Raw genomic sequence first — 22,772 nt, 5'->3', positions numbered from 1 at the left:
TGTGACTGAATCAAATGCCCAAGGCACAATTGTTTGCAGTGATCCCCAAAACCTCTGAGATTTAGAGAAAGAATGTTCATTATGTGATCCTTTGTGTGAGCATCATTGTTCCAAGGTCCCAAGATTTAGATGATACTAATATTGGAACATCGAATAAAGCAACCGTTTCATCAAATAGAGGATGCTAGGAAGTGAGCGACTACAAAAGTGTCTACTTGCTTTCTTACAAGTTTTTTGAACCGTGATGTTGCGGGACGAAACCGGACTGATGTGAGGGGGAGAAGGAATGGTATATCCCTTGTGAATTGAAATCAATTTGAGATCCATGGTAGGGTTGAGAAGGAGTAATTCAATGTTTCTCCCCACAAAGTTATGAGGGGAGGAAATAGGGTCTGGGTCATTGGGAGGGAGAGAGGGCAGGGGAAGCTAGTTCCATGGGGGGCATGGAAGGCGAGATGTCCAAATCAGGGGTATACATAAAAATTGATTTGTTTCACATGAATTACATACTTATACATTGTTCTATTTACTTAACCCTTTGTTCCATTTACTTAACGTTCCCATATATTTTTTATACAACATGTTAGAAGCACAAATTTAGAATCTAGGAAATTTTTATGTTAATAATCAAGCATGACCAAACAAACTTTCAAATCCATATGTCAAAAGGGTCTAATAAAACTATTGAAAAGGGGATAACCCCAAATTATGAATTATTATTAGTCTACATTTACATGGATTAAAGAGGGACAATACAACCTCCTTATATATGAGAATGAATTGGATTTGATGTATTGTGATAAAGGGATGAAGTTGGATATGAATATTGATTAATATGTTAAGGATAAGAGTATCTGGAAAGGATTGTGTTGAAGTGTAAAGACATTTTCTAAAAACTAAAGAGTCATATAAGGATTTTAAATGGCATAAATATTAACAAGGCTGCATAGCTAGCGTTCCCTGCCACTTAGTTTAATAAAACATTTTAATGTCATGATGTGTTGTATGTACTCCAAACAATAATAAAATTGTAAAATGAGTTATATGAATATTTGTTTAACCTTTTTTTATTAATTTTTAAAATATAATAAACAATTTTTTTGGTAGATAAAGGTTATATATATATATATATATATATAATTGACAATGAAGAGAATGATAACAAGTTAATAATTATTTATTTAATATTGAATGATGGATTTTTTTTATATAATGCTCATATTATAGTACACATGTCATGTCATTAGAGTATAGATTGATATAATGAGAGTTGTACAAATTGTACACATATTATTTTTACATTTGTTTTCAAATTTATATTTTTTAAATTAAAAAATAAAACCCATAAAATTTTTCTATTCAATACTTTTTTTTTGCTGAAGCAAGAGTCAAGTCTTCTATGTCATTAAAATGAAAATAAATACATAAAGTACAAAGCCCATGAGGGCCTGTGGCCCCAGGCAGCACGTTGTGCGTCGAAACTTGAAACCCTACTAGCAAAACCGCGGACCTTACAAAAGACAAAAAATATTGAGACCTTACGATCCTCCCATCAAAGATCATCATAAGCAAATTAAATCGAACTGGTGCCAAGCACCCTCACCACATTTCCAAGTGCCCTCACCACAGTTACAATCGGGTCCAAATACAAAAGGAAACAAATTCTGAAAGGATATTGGGTCCATCTATTAACCGTACTTACGACAGTGATTCCTGCGAGGGAGCTATTACTCATCCTGACTTGCCTATTTAATCGAAACCGTTCATTCTTCTATCCGGATCCAACGGCTATGGAGGATATTGCGGTACCAAGCTACTTGACACTTAATCCTCGAACCCATCAACATGCACGATCATTCTTGACCGTCGATTTTCCTTGAATAATCCAATGGTCGGGGCTCATATCGCATGGGTCAAGTGGACCAAACTATAGCACACGATGAGGGCGGTATTTGGTCCCTCCCCTTCACCATGTGTCAGTGGATGAATGGAATCGCTCCCAAAACTTTAAAACGGATTCCCACCTAGAGCGCTTGCGATATACCGTAAACCGCTCCGAGAGCAGTATAGTGTCCATTGAGAGAGAACTCGAGGTATTTCGCCCGTCGATAAAACCTGGCTGTCGCCCCCTCGCACTAATCCAGCCATACCATTTCTCCCGCTAACCATCCGCTAACTCGATCCTTCCGCGCATTTTCCCTCTAGAGCATTTGTCTTTGAAAATATATGGGATGCGGAGACCAACAGTGATCTGCCATCTGCAAGGGCCAGACATAGAGAAAGGCTGTGAAACAAAATGAAGCCCAGTCATCTGAAACAGCCTCCATGGCTTTGATTTGAACCACTCTCCGATCTACCTCAGCTTGGTCATGACAAGACGCCTTTAGTCTATCCTTAGGCATATCTTGCCACTACATTTTAACCTTACGCTCAGAACAAATCACTCCTTGATTGGCCAGAATATCCGCCAATTTATTGGCCGATCTTCGCACATGATTAAACCTAACTGTGTGTAGGATTTAGAGGTGAAGATGAATTCTTTGAAAGACTTGGATCAGCCTCCAGTGTTTGGAGACTTTTTCTAGTTCTGTGCCACAACTGATTCTCTTGACCAAGTTAATAATTAGCTCAAAATCAGCTTCAACAATCACATTTTGGCGATTATCCTGCTTCATAAAATCAAGACAATGTTCCATAGCCATAAGCTCCGCCATATTTTTGGTGGCCCTTCCTAAATGGCAGTTAAAGATGAAAATAATGTTGCCATTTTCATCCCTCAACACCCCTCCAAAACTAGCAGATCTTGGGTTGCCTTTTGAGGCCCCATCAATATTGAATTTTAAAAAACATTGAGGGGAAGGGTGTTAGATGTCCTGTTCGGTGCCCATCTGAATAGCCTTCCAATCCCGGTCTTGATGGATGAGCCTCTGCATACCCAGCTGACTAAGAATCCTCATTTCTGTAGCTGAAGGAGGGTTCTTAGGGGGGTTCTGCACAGTGGTAACAACAGTTTCCCTAATCTGGTTTAATATCTGCTCAAAAATCGATGGGGGGGGCTTTTTTCATTTTTGAGGATTCTTTTGTTCCTTTCTTTCCATACATTCCATATTATAAAGCCTGGTGAAAGAGCCCAAGTAGTGTCTAGGAATTCATACTCTGAAAAGTTATGTCTCCACTTGGTTAGGGTGTTGATAATACACCCTTGGTATCTATCTGTCTACTGGAATATGTCTACAAACGTATCCCACAACCAGGAGGTTAATATGCAATTATTAAGAAGATGCTCCATAGTTTCCTCTTGTCCACCACAGAGATAGCATTTGGAAGGCCCCAGAACACCCCTCTTCTTGATGTTATCTCAAGTCAATTTTTTTTAATGATAAACCAGCCACATGAAAAGTTTGATCTTCATCCATCCTTGATCCCTCCATAAGTTCAACAAAATCCTGTCCGGAACCTGGGAGTCCAGCTCAAGGAGTAAGCATTTTGCCTCCTTAAGATTAAAGGAGCCCTCATTATTATTGCCCCATCTAAGTTGGTCATGCCCTTCTGTAACTAATATCCTTCTTTGTTCCACCAAAATCCTAAGCTCATTTGCTTTTCCTTTCAAAGGGCTGCCATCCCTGTAATCCATGTGCCTCCAGGTTCTCTATTTTTCTGCCCTGTTGGTTTGATCCCAGAAATCTTTTACCTTGATTAATCCTTTAGTATCTGCCTCATTCTTGAGATCCTCAAAGGCCTCTGTTAGTAGTATAGGTTCTTGTTGCCATTTATCCTCCCAAAATAAGGCCAGATTACCTTCTCTGATTTCCCAGAAGCTGTTATTTTGTATTAATCCTCTATTCTTCTAGGCCTTGTTCTAGATGCATGAGCCTTTTATATTTCAAGACATTCTTATGTGACCATTAGACTACCAAGAGCTGACATATTTTTCTTTCCAGATACTAGCCCATTGTGCCTTTGGATCTTTAATCCATCGCCACCATAATTTTTCCCCTAAAACCTTGCTAAGAATCTCCGGATCATCCAGTCCAAGTCCCCCATGGTTTTTAGGTTTGCAAATTTTATCCCAGGCCACCAATGCCCATTTCTTTCTTTCCTCCCCCCTACTCCAAAGAAAGTCTCTTTGGATGGATTTGAAGTGTTGCAAGACTCCTTTTGGAGCTGGGATTGCTGATAGCATGAAAATTGGGATTGCTTGAAGAACAACTTTTGTGAGGACCAGCCTCCCATCCAAGTTTAAAGATATTCTAGTCCATTTCTTGATTTGTCCTACATCTTATTAATCATTGGCTCCCAAATTCTCTTGTGCAAAGGTTTAGCAGTTAGTGGTACTCCCAAATATTTTGAGGGGAGGATATCTCTTTGAAAGCCCAGAATTCTGGAAATATTCCTCTGAATGGCTATATTAGTATTAAATAAAAAAATTTAGATTTGGAAAGATTAACTTCCATACCTGAAGCCATGGCAAAGTCACACAGGATTTGTTTATACATGAGAGCTTCTTTTACCGTAGGAATTCCCTGCAGCATGGTATCATCCACAAATTGTTGATGAGTCAAGGCCTGTCCATCATCTAAAAGCTGGAGACCTTTAATTTGACGAGTTTCCTTTGAATGCTTGATAGACCTGCCCAGTCCTTCCATCATGAGGATGAAGAGAAAGGGAGAAAGTGGGTCTCCTTGTCTAAGGCCTCTTGAAGGAATAAAAATCTCTGAGGGAGAGCCATAAACCAGAATTGAAAGGCTGGAAGAAGTAACTAGGGCCATGACCTATCTAACCCAACTGTGATCAAAGCCAAATGCAATAAGAACCTTCCTAATATAGGTCCAATTCATCTTATCATAAGCTTTTTCTATATCCAATTGCATAATCATACCTACCTTCCTATTGCTGTTTAGAGAGTGCACCACTTCATGAGCTTGAATGATATTATCAAGAATTTATCTACCTTCAACATATCCAGATTGTTCCACGGAAACTAGGGTAAGAAGGAGAGGTTTGAGTCTATTGGCCACAACCTTAGATATTATCTTATAAACTACATTTCATAAAGCAATGGGTCTAAACCTGTTAGGAGTTTGAGCCAGGTCTTGTTTAGGGATCAAGGAGATGAAGGAGGTATTGGGCGCCTTCAAAATAGTCTTATTCCTCCTAGAATCTTCTACTACATTAAGAATATCCTGTTTGACTATACTCCAGTAGGCTTTGAAGAAGTCCACATTGAAACCATCAGGGCCTGGCGCCTTACCATTCTACATTTCCTTAAGGAACTCACTGACCTCCTCTTCAGTCACTGGCCTATTAAGGTTGAAATTGTCCTCTAGACACTAGCCTGGGTATATGTCTTGTAAGATCCCTGATGGACTTTTCTCGATCTGAAATGGTTTCCTTTGCTATAATGCTAAAGTGCTGAACTAACACGGCTTCTATTTCTTCATGAGAATTGAGATTATTACCATCCTTGTCCTTGATCGAAGAAATCCTGTTATGCACTCTATTCGCAATCGTGGATCTATGGAAAAATCTAGTGTTCCTCTCACCTTATTTTAGCCATTGAACTCATGACTTTTGTCTCCAAAATATTTCCTCTTGTTTACATAAATTCTCCCAGTCCTAATGATATTTGGATACCTGATCACTTTTGTCTTTGTCAAAGCCATCCGTGATAAGGGCTTGATTAAGTACCTGCATTCTACCTTCAACAGATTTTTTAGCTTCAAATATATTACCAAATTCATTTCTATTCCATTCTTTGAGCCTAAGCTTGATGTATTTTAGTCTTTTTTGAAGAAGGAACATTCTAGAGCCCTGAATGTTCAAATCTTCTGACCACTAGGTGGCAATGTTGCTAATGAAATATGTGTGGGAGAGCCAGATATTCTCAAATCTAAAAGGTCTATTCCTGGGGGTTCCAATGCCCTGCACCTCCAGTTGAATCGGCCAGTGATCTGAGCCTCTGAAGGGGAGAACTCTTGCCGTCATTTCCTTGTATATGAGCATAAGATCCTCTGAGATTATGAATCTATCTAGTTTTGAGGCCACCTGAAACTCACCTCCTCTTTTGTTGTTCCAAGTAAAGAGACCATTACTTGTTACAATGTCCACTAACTTCATATTATCTATGAAAGTTTGAAAGGCTAAAGAATCTTTACTTGTAATTCTGGTGCCCCCTTTTTCTCCGAAGGTGATTTGATCATGTTGAAGTCACCACCTAAGATCCATGGTAATCCTGCATGTCTATCTTTGTGATCCTCCAGAGAACTTAGAAACTTGAACTTATCATCCATTCTTTGAGGACCATACACATTCGTTAACAGGTAGGTTTCCTTATCTCCCACCGGCTGAATGACTACAGATAAATAATCCCTAGATGCCTCAGCATCTATTATGTCCATTTTTTGGGGATTCCAAAGAGTGAGTATACCTCCTATAGTATTCTCTGCTTTGACTTCTAGAAACTAAAATCGACTGAGCCATTTGCTATGGATTTCTTTTATTTTTAGAATGGAGCATTTGGTTTCCTAGATGAAGATCACATCCAGAGCTACTTGTTTCATTCTATTACTCAGTATTCTTTGTTTTCTTTTACTACCAAGACCCCTAATATTCCAAGAAGTGAACTTCATAATTAAATATTTGTGAAGGAGTAGCTGGTTAGGTATTTCATCTTACCTGAATCTATCTTTAGCTTTTCACATTCCATCAATAGCTCATTCTGGTTTTTTCTTCCTCTTTTCTTTCCTGGGTTTCTGGGTGCTAATCCTGGTGTGATTTTCATCATTTTCACACCTTCGCTGCCCTGCCTTTCATTGTTTCTTTTCCCCTGCATCCCTTTGGTCTGGTTTTTCCATAAAAACAACTGCTAAACTCTACTAAATTCCTCTGGAGGTAACGAATCTACGCCTTCCTAGTTCCTTGATCCAAGAAACCTTCCAGATCTAGGTTCTCTTTCTCAAGTATTTCCTATAGTTCACGGTCCTCCGTTTCCATCTCACTCTGGGTCATTTCATGGTCCATTTCCAGCTCTGCCACATTCATCATAGATTCTTTCTATTTAATATTTTCTTGTGCTTGATCATGATCTTCTTCTTTCCCCTCCTCCCCTAGACTTCCTTCTTTTTCCTGATCTGCTTTTGCAATCCCTTCTTCCTCTTCGAAAACTTGGAACTTGTTATGAGTGGATTGTTGTCCTCCTGATTTTTGTTGTCTTTGGCCCCCTTTTTCTTCCTTTTTCTTTATGTGCCACTTTGTGATAGCCTTTAGTATCTTTCATTATGTTAGCTTTGTTCCTATTCTCTATTTTACTGAGAGGGCAGTCTCTTATTAGGTGCCCATGCTCATGACATTTGTGGCATTTGAATGGAATATGTTCGTAATCTACTGTCTGAACCCATTCTTCATCCAATACTTCCAAGATTACTTCATTTGGTAGAGCTCCCGAGAGATCCATATCCACACATATTCTAGTAAAGGAAGTGTACTTTCCCCTTCTCGTGGCCTCAGAGGCTTTGACAAAATGTCCTAACTTATTACCTATGGCAGATAAGGATTCCGTTTGCCAGTAATCGAGAGGTAGAGAGTAGAGTCTTACCCAGACCGGGACCAAAGTAAAAGTCTCACGCTCTAGAACAAAGTTCATAATCCAAGGGTGTCTACAGAGGCCTGCTGCAGCATAAAAGTAGGGCCCTCCTTCAAACACACTGTCCTTATCTTCAATATTTGCAAATACCACAGTGAAGAAACCCTTTGACCCAAGATGCAGATCAATGCTTCCTTTTGGTTTCTAGTGGTATTTAATCCACATTTGTAAAGCTTTTTCAGTGGGCCATAAACCCATGAATTTGCAAATGATTTCATAGGTCTGCATGTGGTCCCTGTGCGCCTGCAGCGCAGGATCATTTAAAACAACTCTGGGTGTAACCACAACTTTAGGTTTACATGGTCCCTTTTGTGCTTTGTTTTTTGTTCCCTATTCTTTGTCTTCTTCCTCATTGTCCTTAGTGCTATTGTTCTCCCCTGATTTAGTGCCCTCTTGATCCTCTTCGCTGTTTCTCTCCCTTCCTTCTGAAGGACCTCTATTATTCTCCATTGGTTTTTTACCCCTGCTGGCCAAAGCCTGCTTGTAGGAGGGAGTGGAGCTCCCTTCTTTGCGACCATCCATAGAGAACAAACTCTGCAAAACCTGGAACCCTAGCTAATCTCCCTGCGCAGCCCGTCCCAACTCACTCCCTAAAAATCCCTTCAACCATTCGTCTATTCAATACTTTACACCAATGAGAAAATGGAATTTTTGAATTTAATTACAAACCATTTGTGTTTATGGCACATATTAATTAATAATAAAGTACACAAAAGTCAATTCTTGCCATCATTACACAATAAGAGGGGAGGCATTTCAACCAATCATATTTGAGATAAATAGAAATAAATTTTATTTAAAAATAATAAATTTAATTTCACAATGTTAAACTTTGGATAGATTTTAAATTTTTTCAGTCAAAGAAAAACTAATAACAAGTCAATGAAAAACTGAATACATGTTATACCTTGCAAGTGGTAGGTATAATAACATTAGATGTGACAAAAAGAAGAAAAAGATTTCATGGAAACACGTTGGAGAATGAGACTCACATTTAAGAATTTTTGCTGGTATAGAAATAGAATTATATACCTCTTAATATTTGTTTGATTTATGGAAAAGAAAAAAGTGAGTTATCCATATTTTTTAGAACGTCTCTATGAGTTTATTATATATTAAATTCTTTGAAACCTTTGATGTTTGCTTAAGCTTCAAATCAGTAGCCATTACTAAAATTAGTTTCTGTGAATATAAGTGTTTAACAACTTTATAAATTATGTATAGGAATTAATTATAAGATTAAATAGCTAAGTATAGTGTGGAAATATATATATATATATATATATATATATATATATATATATATATATAATATGACCATTAGTTAATGGTAAGCTTTTTCCATTATGATATTTAGTTGTATGATTACACATTATTCATCCATATGTAAGTACTTTTGGTACTCACCTTGTTGATAAAATATCAAGTTATTTTATTTTTAACTGCATGTATCTTATGACATATAACCTTGCTCTTCAAGTCAATCCAAGCCTTCACATCGTAGATTATGTATCATCCAAAATTATGAAGGGAATAGAATGTTATATAGATTTATAACCAAAACATAAAGGTATAGTGAACTTGAATAAAATTAATAAATAGAAAATGTTGAAATTATATACATGCAAAATGAAAACAAACTAGCTTGAACGGTGGTAGCTTATCTCTGAGAAGAGATGTGACGGTTACACGCCTTCATCAAACTATCTTACAATGAGGCAGAGAGGCATTTTTTATCATAAAGAAGCATTGTGAAACCTTAACATCCAAAAACATAACCTTAGGAGATGAAGTGCCAAAGGCTTGTAGGCCCTGATGAGGCAAGTTGGAATGTCAACTTCTCAGGGTCGTAACTTTTGCATATGATATTTTTTTGACACGCATGATATCCCATTGGAAAAGTCTATCCGATAAGTACATTTTTGAACGATTGATGGTAATCCATCACCGACGTTGGTCGTTCTCCCTAAAAAACATTGTTAGGGCCTTAGAATGACTCTAGAAGTTTAGGACCTAAAAACTATAGAAAAAAACTACCAAAATAGAAAATTGTTCTATGAGCTAGTAGAATAGGTGGGTGGCCACCGATATCCACCTAGATCAGTCCTCCCCCCTTAGGAAAAGATGGTATCCATTGCATTGAGTGCCTCTATGATATGGGGAAACTTCTATTGAACTTGGACCTTTGTGAGCCACTTGCCTTGACGTAGGAGCTTGCCTGCTTTGACAACTCGATATAGTTGGATCCTTTATTGGCAAGTTCTCTTAATATGTGTGTCCATGATTTTATTAATTGTGGAAGATTCAATGTAATCTAGGTTGAGCTATATTATGTTAGTTTCTTTAGGATTTCTGATATATCTAACAACGGTGGAAAGTATGGTCGAAGGTGGTCCACATTGAACATTGGGTGCAAGAGAAGGAAGGGGGGGGATACTTAGCTCAAAAGCATTGTCACCCAGAACCTTGGTGATGGTTTAAGGCCATAGAAAAGTGGCCAAATATTTTGATGGGCCCCTATAAGGCTTTCCTTCTATAGCTTCAACCAGACCTTGTCTCCCACTTGATACTTGTGTGGCACCCAGTATTTATCGTGGCGTTGTTTGTACTGAGTATTGGATTTTTGTAAGATATCATGGATCTGCTAGTGGACGTGCTAAATTTGTTCAATAAACTTGGTAGCTTTGTTAGCTTCATATTGAACATGTGTGTATTATGCCTATGTAGTTGTAAGGTGCAATGCAACATCAATGGGACCCAATTGTTGAAATCCCATGCTTGCCTGAAAGGGGATATTACTATTTGGGCTATGGAGAGCTCTATTGTAGTTTTTCTAAACACAAGGGAGAATCTCATCCCATGTTCATGGGTGCTTGGAATTGTACATCTGTAAAATATTCAAAATCATTTTGTTGATGAGCTACATCTAGCCATTAGTTTCGGGGTGGAAGAACATGATTTGATGAGCTTGGTGTCCAAGAATAACTAAAATCTCGAATATAATGCACTTAGGAACCTACTATCCCAATTTCATATGATCGTGTGTGGGATCCAAAAGTGTACACAGACCTATTCAAAGAAGAGGCTAGCAATGGATCCTACTATGATACTATTCTAATAGGCAACCAAAATGGCCATCTTAGAAAATATATCAATGAACACAAACACATAGTCATTTCCATGCTTGGTAGAAGGAAGGACATACATATAACCCATTGAGTTGGATTATCAAGGATGGTTAGAAGTAGATAGGGGTGTACATGCCTTGCTTCTTAATGGTTGGTTTGGAAATGGCATAGGCAGTGCATGACCTGATATACTTGCCAACATTTTGTTAAAGTTTTGGCTAATAAAATTACTTCTACAATGTTTCCATTGTCTTCTCCATACCAAATTTTCTTGCTACCTCATTGTAAAGTGCCTCTCAGATCAACTTGGCACACTTTGTTGAAGGAACAAAAAGGTGTCTGAGATAGAACAACAATTCATTCTGGAGGTGGAAGTGTGGAAAGTTATTTCCTACCATTAACATCTAGTATGCAACAATGAATTTCGAGTCACTGTTGTATATATGCGGCCATCCAAAGGTCTAATTCCCACAATATTTGAGAACTATGGTCACTTCCAACCAAAGGCCAACTAAGGTAGTATGCGCATGATTGATGCTACCCTTCTTGTATTCGATGTTCAAATGGACTTTTTGCAGGAATGTGGACCATTTCTGATGGAGGTCGTTCTGTAACTTCCCTTATGTCTACATAGATTGAGCAGGATTTTGATCCATGTGTATTGTCATCTCCTTCCCTAGAATATAATGTTTCCATTACTGACATGTTTGCATGATGGGATACATCTCCTTAACATAAGTTGGGTATCCCTGAATAGTATCAGAGAGTGTTTCACTATGATATGCCATTAGATGTCCTTGTTGAATTACTACTACACCAATATCATAGTCAAAGGCATTTATCTCAATCTCAAATGATTGTTGTAGGTCTAGAAGGGTGAGGACTAGTGTAGAGAAAAGGAAATGACTCAAAACAAGAAAACTTATATTTTTCTCCTCCATTGTTCACTTGACTTGAGGGCCAAACGATATAAGAGAACCGCAACACAAATATTCTGTAGAATTTAGCAAGGCCCAAGAAGCTATGAAGCTTTTTTAGAGTCACTGGGACTGGCCAATCCCAAACGACTTGGATCATGGCTAGATCCACATTCACACCTTGCTCATCAATAATGTAGGCCAGGTATTTGAACTTCTCCATGCCAAAGGAGAATTTTTGCAAGTTAATTCATAGCTTGTGTAATCACAGAGTGTGAAGTAACTATTGAATATGATGAAAGTGCTCTATTGAACTCTTACTAAAGATGAGGATATCATATGAATATACAACCATGAAAGAGTTAGTGAAAGGTTGTAAGATATCATCCATCAGGCTCATTAAAATTTGTTGGGGAATTTTCCAAACCAAAGGACATGAATAACAATTCAAAAATTCCCTCCATGGACTTGAAAGTAGTCTTACACACATCAACTAGTTCTTTTGGGACTCACTGGTAGTTAGAATTAAAATTAATCTCACTAAAGTACTTGGATTCCTTGAGTTTTTCAAGAAAATTTCCATTTTGGGGAATGGTGTATCGATTCCTAATTGTGATTTTGTTCAAGGCCCAATAATCAATTCAGAGTTTCTAGGTCTCATCTAATGTACGATTATTCACATATTCCAATAGGGTAATATTATTCCATAATAGCATCCCTAAAAGAGTCCTAAGTGTGTGCGACTACAAATATTGCAGATTCCTCTATGGACCTTTGCTCATGATAAGTTTCCCACCAATCCTGGACATGGGGGGTGGCCTTAAGGAATGAAAATATAATATTTTCTCTATTAGAAAAATTGTGGACTAAAAAAATACCATTTTATCAAATTTTACCATTTGTCTAGAGCATCTGCATCTATCTACCCTTCAAATATAGGAATATTGAAATTAAATTGTACCTTAAAGAGGGCAACACCTCCAAAGTGGTCACTTAATGAAGATACATTGCCTATTGGCATTTGTCGAAGGATATGGGAAAGGTTATCCATCATATTGTTCCCTTGTTGCTTGAGGGCTTATTTGAGCAACGATTTAATAAGATCTCCCACTCCCTTGTCTTTCTTTTCTTCTGCCATGGGAGGCCACTGGAATGGGCAATGATGATCTTGCAAGGGATTAAGCAATTCAAGTCCCAACTCCTTATACCCTAACCTTGTTGGGGACATGCACAAAAAAGACAGATAAAAATAAGACTTCTTTAATACTACCAATCCTAATTTATGAATGGAATGAAATTCTATATAGATTTATAACCAAAACACATTTTACATTGAAATTTACTTCTATTAATAAATAGAAAATGTTGAAACTATGTACATCCATAATGAAAACAAACTAACTCAAATGGTGGTAACTTATTTGTAAGAAGAGATGTGACATCTACATACCTTCACCAAACTATCATAAAATGAGGCTTGGAGGCCTTTTTTACCATAAAGAAGCAATGAGAAATCCTAAACTTCCAAAAGCCTAACCCTAGGAGATGAAGTGCCAAAGGCTTGTGGGTCTCGATGGGGTAAGTTGGAACACCAACTTCTTAGGGTCGTAAATTTGGCCTATGATCTTTATTCGATGCGAATGATATCCCATTGGCAAGGGATATATGAGAGGTACATTTCTAACTGTCGTTGGCTTGTTTACCCAAAAAACTATTTTTAGTGCCATAAAATGTCTTCGTAAGTTTAGGAGCTAAAAACTGCAAAAAAAAAAAACAATAATTGCCAAAATAGAAAATTGTGTTGTGATCTAGTGGAATAGGTGGGTGGACATCGATATAGATTTGGAAAATTCCTCCCCTTTTAGGAATTAATTATCTCCATTTCATTGATTGCCTCCTTGAGATGGGGAAACTTCTATTAAGCTTGGCCCCTGGTTAGCCACTTGCCTTGGTGCAAGAGCTGGCCTACTTTAACAAGATGATACGGTTGGATCCTCTATTGGTGAGTGATCTTAATTTGTGTGTCCATGGTTTTATCAGTTGTGGCTTGCTCAATGCAATCTAGGTTAAGCTTTATCAATGTCAGTTGCTCTATGAATTCTAATGTGTCTAATAATGGCGGAAAGTATGGACAAAGGTGGTCCACATTGAACACTGGGTGTAGGCCAAAGAAGGGGGGATACTTAGCTCAAAAGCATTATCACCCACAACCTTAGTAATAGTATAAGGTCCATAGTTGAGTGGTCGAAGCATCATATTCCCCCTTGCAAGGTGTTCCTTCTATAAATGAAACCAAACCTTATCTCCCACTTGAAACTTGTGTGGCACTAGGTGCTAATCATGGAATTGTTTGTACTTAATATTGGATTTTTGAAAGATATCATGGATCTATCAGTGGATATATCAAATTTTTTTAGTAAACTTGGTAGCTTTTCCAGCTTAAGAATGAACATGTACAAATTATTCCTATGTATTTCCAAGGGAAAATACAACATTAATGGGATCTAATGGTTGAAATCCTAGGCACACCTGAAAGGGTTTGTGGCTAGTTGAGCTACGGAGATGTATGTTGTAGTTTGTGTTAAACATAGGGGAGATTCTCATCCCATCTTCGTGGATGCTTGGAGTTGTACATGCAAAAAGTGTGCATTGTTGATGACCTCTACCTAGCCATCGGTCTATGGGTGGAGGGAAATTGAGATGGTGAACTTAGTGTCCAACAATGACCAAAGGTTCCACAAAATGTGTTTCAAAACCTCCTATCCTGATCTAATATGATGGTTTGTAGGATCCTAAAGTGTACCTAGACCTATTCGAAGAAAAGCTTAGTAGTGGCTTTTGTTGTGATGCTCTTCATCTAGTTAGCAAAAATGGCCATCTTTAAAAATCTATCAACAACCACAAACATAAAGTGATTGCCATGTTTGGTAGAAGGAAGGTCAAACATATAATCCATCAAGATGGATTATCAAGGTTGGTTAGGAGTAGGAATAGGGGCGTACAATACTTGTTTCTTAATGTTTGGATTGGTAATGACACATATGGTGTAGGACCTGATATGCTTACCAACATCCTGTCGAAGTTTTGGCCAATAAAATTAATTTTGCAATACTTCCACTGTCTTCTCCACACCGAAGTGCCTTGCCACCCAACCGTGATGTGCCTCCCATATCAACTTGGCATGCTCACTTGAAGGAACAAAAAGATGTCCTAGGTAGCACAAAATTGTATCGTGGAGGTGGAAGTTTGGAACTTTCTTTCCTACCATCATCATATTGTATGTGGGCAAGGAAAATTTTAAGGATGAAAATTTATCTTAAATTTTAGAAATCTTGGTGAATCTCACTAGTCCATAATATGAAATTTGTATAATGTTTGGCACTATTTTTATAAATATTCAAATTTCTAATAATTTTATATAATATTTACATAAAATTTTAATGAATTTAATTTAAAATAATTTTATTATATAAGATTTGGGCGGATTGCTTTTACAAAACAATGGAAATTAACAAATCTATTTTAGAAAAAGAATACAAAATTATCCCACCTACGAATATTAGCCCCTAAAATTTCCCCTATATGTGGCAATGAGTTTTGAGTCATTGTTGTATATATGTGTCCATCCATATGTTTCATGCCCACAATATTTTAGAACTATGGTCAATGCCAAAACAAAGGCCAACTACGAAAATATAAGACATGATTGGTGATACCCTTCTTGCATTTGACATTCAAATGGAATTATTTTAGGTACGTGGATCACTTCTAATGGTTGTCATTCTGTAAATTCCCTTGTGTTTGAATAAATTGAAGAGGCATATGATCCATGTGGATTATCATATCCTTCCCTAGAAAACATGTTTCCATTCCCAACATGCATGCACGATGGAATAGTTCTCCATATCATAGGTGGGTTATCTCTAGACAATATCAGAGAGTATTTCACGAAGATAAGCCACTAGATGTCATTTTTGAATGAGGACTGCACCAATAACACGGTCGAAGGAATTTGTCTCAATCTTAATGTTGGAAACCTTTGAGCACTACTGAGAAGGGGGGTGAAATAGTAGTGTGACTTCTTAACAATTTTTACCAATTTAAATATCTCTATTAAAACATGCATATATTAACCAATAGCACATTACGTTATCTCATACACATATACCATATAAGCAGCTAAAACAAGATGTCCATTAGAACAAAAATAAACAACACATTAAAACACATCCACACAAGAAGACACAAGATATCGGGTGGAAAACCCTTCTCCAAGGAAAAACCACCCTTGTTGCTGTTGCATTGCTCTGAGTCTCTATTATGTCAAGAAATGGCCTTTTACATAGATTTGTTGACTCCCATCAGCTAGGTGTTGGTGGTGCTGGACCCACAAACATGTCAAGGGATCTCCTTGGTAAGAAGTCCCAACTAGACCTCAGACCATTTGGAGTAGGAGTCCCAGTAGTGGGTAGTAAAGCTATACCTAGACCACGATAGCACACATTGGTAAGAAAGATATCCCTGCCGAAAGCAAGAGTGCGACCTTGCAGCAATTCAGGAGAGATGCGTGGGGAGGTTCTAACACACAAAGGGGGAAAATAATTGTATCCCTTAGAAGCCTGTAATAGTAGGCAACTTGAAAGGAACACACAAGCTGAATGAAATCACAAACTGGAAAGCAGAATAGTCGACAATCCAAAGTGATGAGTTAAACCAACAACACACTTCAATAAGATTCATGCAATCACATATGGAATAGTCCATACATCAATGCGTAAGTAAAACTACATACTTTGCTAAAGTAACCAGAATAGTCGAACTATAATAACAACATATGCATGAAACGTGATGGCTATGCTATATTATATAAAGTGAAAGTTTTGTTCATACATACAACAATGACAACCAATAGCCCCAATAGTGGAACATTACAGTCAACACCTCCTGCTCCTCTAAAGAGATGTGCTTGCTCTGCACTGTGGAGAAGCCAAGGCTCGTCACAATACTCTCCATGCCCTCTCTAAGCAATGCCTAGAAAAATATTGGCTCTCAAAAGCCTTGTCTATGAGTTATGAGGTTCTATTTATAACAAAGGGCGGGGTGACCCTTGAAATTCCCCTTTGTGACTCTTGGACTACCCTCATGACTCTTTACATTACATATGACTGTTTGCATCCCACTAATGACATTTAGAATTTCACTTTACATCATGTTTACAAAAATGATACATTTTCCACATATACCCATGTGGGATAAAATTGGCTTGAGTTAGATAGACAAGAAAATACTAAGACTCAGAGGGCTCGGGAATGACCATCTCATCAATCTTCTCTCTGTGATCCTTGGTGACAAACTGATGCCATGCTTGATAGTGCACATTGTTGTCCACGTACTCTTTGATGATGTCCTTGGTGGGCCCCAGTAATGCAGCAATAATGTTGCAACTCCTAGAACTCCCTTCTTTAATTTTATCAACCTGGTAGTTCGTAACAAACTTGGAAGCGACGGTGCTGTATGCACAAGTACTAGCTCTTGCCGCAGCTGTCACTTGGTCAGCTGGCACAAGTCCGCTAGGGCTCAAGCCAACTTCTATGAGCTCTTAGAAGAAGCTTTTTAACTGATGGATGGAAGCTAACTCAGAGGAAGCTGATCTACTTGCAGAAAGAAACTGAAAGCCAAAAAGTAACATAAACCCTAGCAAACCCTAATTCTACCAGCTAGTCCTACTAATGCAGAGGAGAGAATGCAAACTATTAGAAGAGATGCCATTACTTCTATGAAGGTAAAATGCACATGCCTAGGCTATCTCTATTTGAAGGAAACATCTTTTTGTGTTTTCAAATAAGTTATCAGAATTATCATGCATGTGTTTTAACTGGCTTTTTACTGTGCAGGGGTGGATCAAGGAAGGGGAATGCTTGGAAAAGGTTGGGAAGGCTCAGAGAAGGTCTAAGGAGTCCCTAACACCCTTCCAGAGAGTTTCACAAAGTTTGGCTATCCAGCAGCCTCACTTGTGAGCTTCTACAAGAAGTCTGCAGGGGTTCTACAGGATGTTTGAGGGATTTCTACAGGATGTTCAAGAATTTCTACAAGATGTTCTAAAATTGGATTTTGGAGGATGGGTGAGTGAAAGAGGATGCATGAATGGATAGAGAGGTAGGGTAGGGGTCTGAAATGACCTAGTGACTGATGGATGAAGTGATGAGAGGATGTGGAAAGCTAACTTGACTTAAGGAAGGCTAAGGCAATGGAAGAGCAAGAAGGTAGGGTTACGTGGGCAGAAGAGTAGTTGTGAGATGAGGAAGCTAACTAGGAGATGGAGCAGCTAGCCTAGACGAAATTTAGGTGGATAAGAGAGAGATGGATATGCCTTGCACGGTGTGTACTTGACCGAATCAACCAAATCCTGCACACAATCAAAATCTTAGCTAACCTATCCTAACTATCAACAAAACAAATGAATAGAAGCTTTATTTCTAAAGAGAACCATGTACAACACTTAATCAAAGAAACATCCACAAAGGTCTGAACACATGACTAACTTCTACAACTGAAGACATTACACCAAAGATTGCATGGTCAAGAAAACTAGTGTTTTTGTTGGGCAGCATTGTTTCTACAATTCCAGCCCCTGATCCAATAAGGGAGAGGTGAAACTGAGAGTGCAGGCAACCCTTTTTCTGGAGCTTTATCAATTATTATCCTATCAATCTAGCCTACACATCTGAAGCAATTCTATTCCTCAACAATGACCTATTTAACCAACACAACTAAATCTTGCTCAACAAAACCACGTTTCAAATGAATAAAAGGAAAATCACAGTGCTTAAAGGAAAGATAACAATACAAAGAAGGAGGCACTAGGCTCTCAGGTTGGGCCCAACCCCGAGAGCTATGGCTCCTATAGAAAACTCAGAGCTGATATCAAATCTGACTGCTTCCCATTATCAAAAAATAATCATAAGTCAAGAGTTATGCCAACAATGGCTACAAAAGAACAAAACAGAGCTAGCAGCACTGTAGTATAGAATATGCAAGAGTTTTTCAAAAAGTCCTTTTCGAAGGCTGAGGCCTTAACATTTATACACCACGAGGCCCTAGCTGGCCTCCTAAATCTATGGGACTTGGCTGCCCAAACTGTGAGTGAACAGCTCCTTCCAAGAAATCTGTTTGGCTGCCTTCTAGATCTGGTTTTGGTGGCCTTTGGAGCTCGGAGTTGGGGGTGAAGATCCCGAGGGAGGCTATTTAATGCCATAGACAACCCCCCTATGAATCCTCAACCCAAGCTTGGCTGTCTCCTAGCCCATGTCTGCTCGGTTTTGCTCCAACATGTGTCAAAAAATCCTGAAATGAGCACGTGTTAGCCACCTAGGAATAGTGACTACCCTTATTCGTACAAATGACATAAACATACTAAAAAATAATGCATAAGTTATGAAAAATGAAGGATTGAACAAGGGTAATTAGGCCAAATGAGCCCAAAATGTTACCAAATTTTGGGCTCATCATCACCCCCCTGCTGAAATGATTGCTCATCCTTGAGCAACTAGTCCAGCTCCTCGTCTTTCATTGCTTTAATTGCCACTCTCACATCCCAGGCTTCTGAAGTAGTATCCTCCTCACTGTCATGGAACCCGGCCTTCTTTTCCACCTCTTCCCACTGCTTATGCTCTTCTTTTTCTGTGCTTCCTTCTACCAATCCCAAAAGCAAAGGTGGGCTTAGCTTGAGGGTAATCCAGCTGGCCTAGAGGTTCTGCATGGACTTCTTGTAGAGAGGTACCCGTACTAGGCCCTCCCTCATTCTAGTTGGAGTGTGATACTCCCTGATTTTGAGGCTGTGGGACAATGTGTTCCACCTTCGGGTGCAAGCATGAACACAATTGTCCCCTAATAATTGCTCCATATCCTCGAAATGTGCTATAGTCTGAGCCTGCTGATCCATGTATTTTAATAAAGCCTGAGGGTTGTTTGCTAGGTGTTGGTGGGTGGATATCAATGCAGTGGGGTCCCCTGGCTCTGCTCTAATTAACAGTGGTTCATGTAACTCTCGGTTCATAACATCTTTGACCTCTGTCGCTCTCTTTTCTTCGTGGTTTAACCATGAGGTAAATGCCATCAGCTGCATATCTCCCACGACTGTGTTGGGGTCCCATGAAGTTACGTTAGGAAGGGCCAAATTATGGAGGTAGAACTCTGATAGCTTGGCCTTGTCCTCTGTGGAGCTGCTGTTGCATAAATCTGTGAACTGCTGGGGGTTTTGGATCTGGGAGATACCCCTCTGTGCTAATGCATTAATTTGGAATTGCAGCCACTGGTCCCGTAGGTATAGGCCATAAGATTTGGCCGGCTGCCTACATTGTAGAGCATCCATAGCCCAACTGGCCATGCAGGCCAGTTGTGCCTCTTTTTCTTGCAACTGTTGTTTGAGAGCTTGTATCTCTATATTTTCTTGCAATTCCCTTTCCTGTAGTTGTTGGATTAGTTCCTCAAGATCAGCTTGCATTCCTTCTTTGCCTTGAGGTTCTGCTGTAGTGTCCTCTGATGTTGTGCCCCTTTCTTTCCTCTATTCCTGTAGCTGCAGTTTGAGCTTCTCATTCTCTTCCTGTAGAAATACTCGCTGGCAGTTTCCCACGTGTTTTGCCATAGCTAATTCCCTTCTTGCCTCCTTGAGTTGTTCCTCCAAGGGGCCTATATCTACTACTCCTTTAGATTTAGCTATCCTCATCCATGTGTGGGTCCTCACTCTTTCTTCCTCCAGCGCAAAGAAAAGCGGCACTGTGAATTTTTGTGGAATAATTTTCCCAGCCTCCAAAAAGTTATAATAAGAGCTCAAGCTGGGCTGGGGGCTAGGCTCCATAATGTGTTCTACCTCTTCTTCCCTTTGTGGTGATGTAGCTACCTCCCCCTCCATTCTTTCGGTCTCCTTGAGCCTGGCTAATGTTTCCTGTAGAACTGCTTCAGCATCCTGTAGAGGGGTTTTTGATGCTGACCTTTCCATTCTCTCCCTCCAGGTAGTTGTCTTCGGGCTCCCCCGCTCATAAGTGACTGATACTTTGGAGGGGGACTTCTCCTTTGGCGAGGTAGGGGTGTCTTCAATGGTAATTTGATCTTTGGATGGAGGTTGAGGCTTGCCGGTTTTAATTCTTACACTTCTCCTCGCTTTGAAATACAGAGGAGTCTCCCTCTTTCGTTTCTCCTTTGGCTTGGGAGAGGTACTTAGGGTGGCTAGCACAGCTGCTGCCTCCCTAGCAAGAATTTCGACCATTTTCTCCTTCTGTTTTCCTTTCTCAGGACTTCCTGTAGAAAGCCCTGTAGTGGCTGATTTCTGGCTTCCTGTAGAAGCTGTTTTTAACTTTCCTGTAGAAACAGACGGCACCGTTTTAGCCTGCTTGGCTGAGGGTGCTTTTTCTTTCAATTTTGTTGAGGCTGCCTTAGAGGTGCCCTCACTGACATGGACTTTTTCAGTCCTTTCCACCCTGCTTTGTAGTCGTTTCTCCCTGGGTGTTAGTGTGGTTTTGTCACCCTCTGTTTTGGCAGCTTGGTTTTTCTCTTGTTTTCCCTTGTGTTCTTTCTTTGGTGTTTTTGCCATGGTTTCTTGGCCTTTACCTTTCTTCTCTATTTGAATGGGTTCCTTCTCCTCATTGCTGGAGGAGGTGAGCTCCTCAGCCAACACTCGGATGTCATCATCCTTAGTCAAATTTTGAAAGGTTTCCCAGGAGAGAGGGACGGTGTACGTGTGGAGTGCATCTTCCACAAGGAGCTTAATGAGCCCATGATGGGCTATTTGGTCTGGCGTTCCCTCTCTCAATTTGGTGGCACACTCAGTCATGGACTGCAGGAGGAAGTAAGGAATGCTCAACTTTTTCTCTGAGGGTAGGTCCATTTGGTGCCTAAGTTCTGTGAGCAGCCGGAAATGATATCCATACACGATGCTGAATCACCCCTCGCACGTGATATACTTCATAATTTGGAGGCTGACCTCACTCCAGAACGGCTGTAGGCTGGTTCTTCGAACTCCATTCTTGTCTTCTGAGAATTGTTCCTCTGGCAAAAAGAACTCCTTCTTAGCTTTCTAACCCAGTTTTCTCTCCTCCTTATCCCAAGGTACCCCCATCGGTAGATCAATGACTCTACTAATGAACTGTGGGGTGAGTCTGAGGGTCAATCCTCTGAAGTTGACAATAGCCAACGTCTTTGACTTTGGCTGCAAGGATCGCAGGAATTCTTCTGCAACCTCGTCATCGTGACCTTGAAGCTTGTCACAGAATGACATCCATCGTGCATGAGAAAACAGGTCCACCACCTCAGGGGTTCCCTGTAACTTCTTTGAATCTGTAGGCTCTTTTCTAATGAACCCTCCCGGCATGGTAAACACTTGCTGTGTTGGCCTGAGCCTGCCTGCTCGTATACAAAAGTGGGTCTTTGGGATTTCCTTAGACAGAGCGCAGAGCTATGCCTCTGTTATGCACACAGTTTATAAAATTCACGACTGTCTACGAGTGAGCCTTGACAGTGGCTCAATTATGAATGAAACCCTGGAGAAAATCCTGCATACACACTACGACAACAATTCTCATGCAGCAATAAGAAGACGCTTGCAAATTCATGCACAGACTATAATTCATGGTTTCCTACCCCTTTAACACGTCGACTTCACCACCTTTCGAACCAATTGCATGGGAGGACTATGTTCAGGCTTACCTCATTCCAGAATTGCCACCTTTGACGTGAACAGTTCAATTTCCTTCGTAACGTTGAGCTTCCTGTAGCGCAGCTTCCTGTAGAAGTCGTGCACGGGTGCTGGGGAGCGCTTCAGTGGTTCTGGGCCTTCTGTGCAGCAACAGGACGTTGGAACAGGCCGAGAACTCGAAGTAACAGCCTTCAGAAAATTTAGGATGTGTACTTGGCTGCAAAGTGGTTGAGAATAAATGAGTGCAGTGCGCCATACGTGATCTAGCCGGTGGATTTGAATTTCTGCGGAATTCGTGGCGCGGGGGTGAGCTGTCCCCATCGACCCGTTGGCCGACGTCACCTGCTATCATTCCGCTGCATGTCTGCTTGACCGTCGAATCATTCCCTGTATAT

This window comes from Pinus tabuliformis, chromosome 2_2 (assembly GCF_031772625.1).
Source record: "Pinus tabuliformis cultivar Carrire ecotype Pingquan chromosome 2_2, CPIR1, whole genome shotgun sequence".
NCBI lineage: Eukaryota > Viridiplantae > Streptophyta > Pinopsida > Pinales > Pinaceae > Pinus > Pinus tabuliformis.
The sequence above is the reverse complement of the archived record's forward strand: the minus strand, read 5'-3'. Positions refer to the sequence as shown.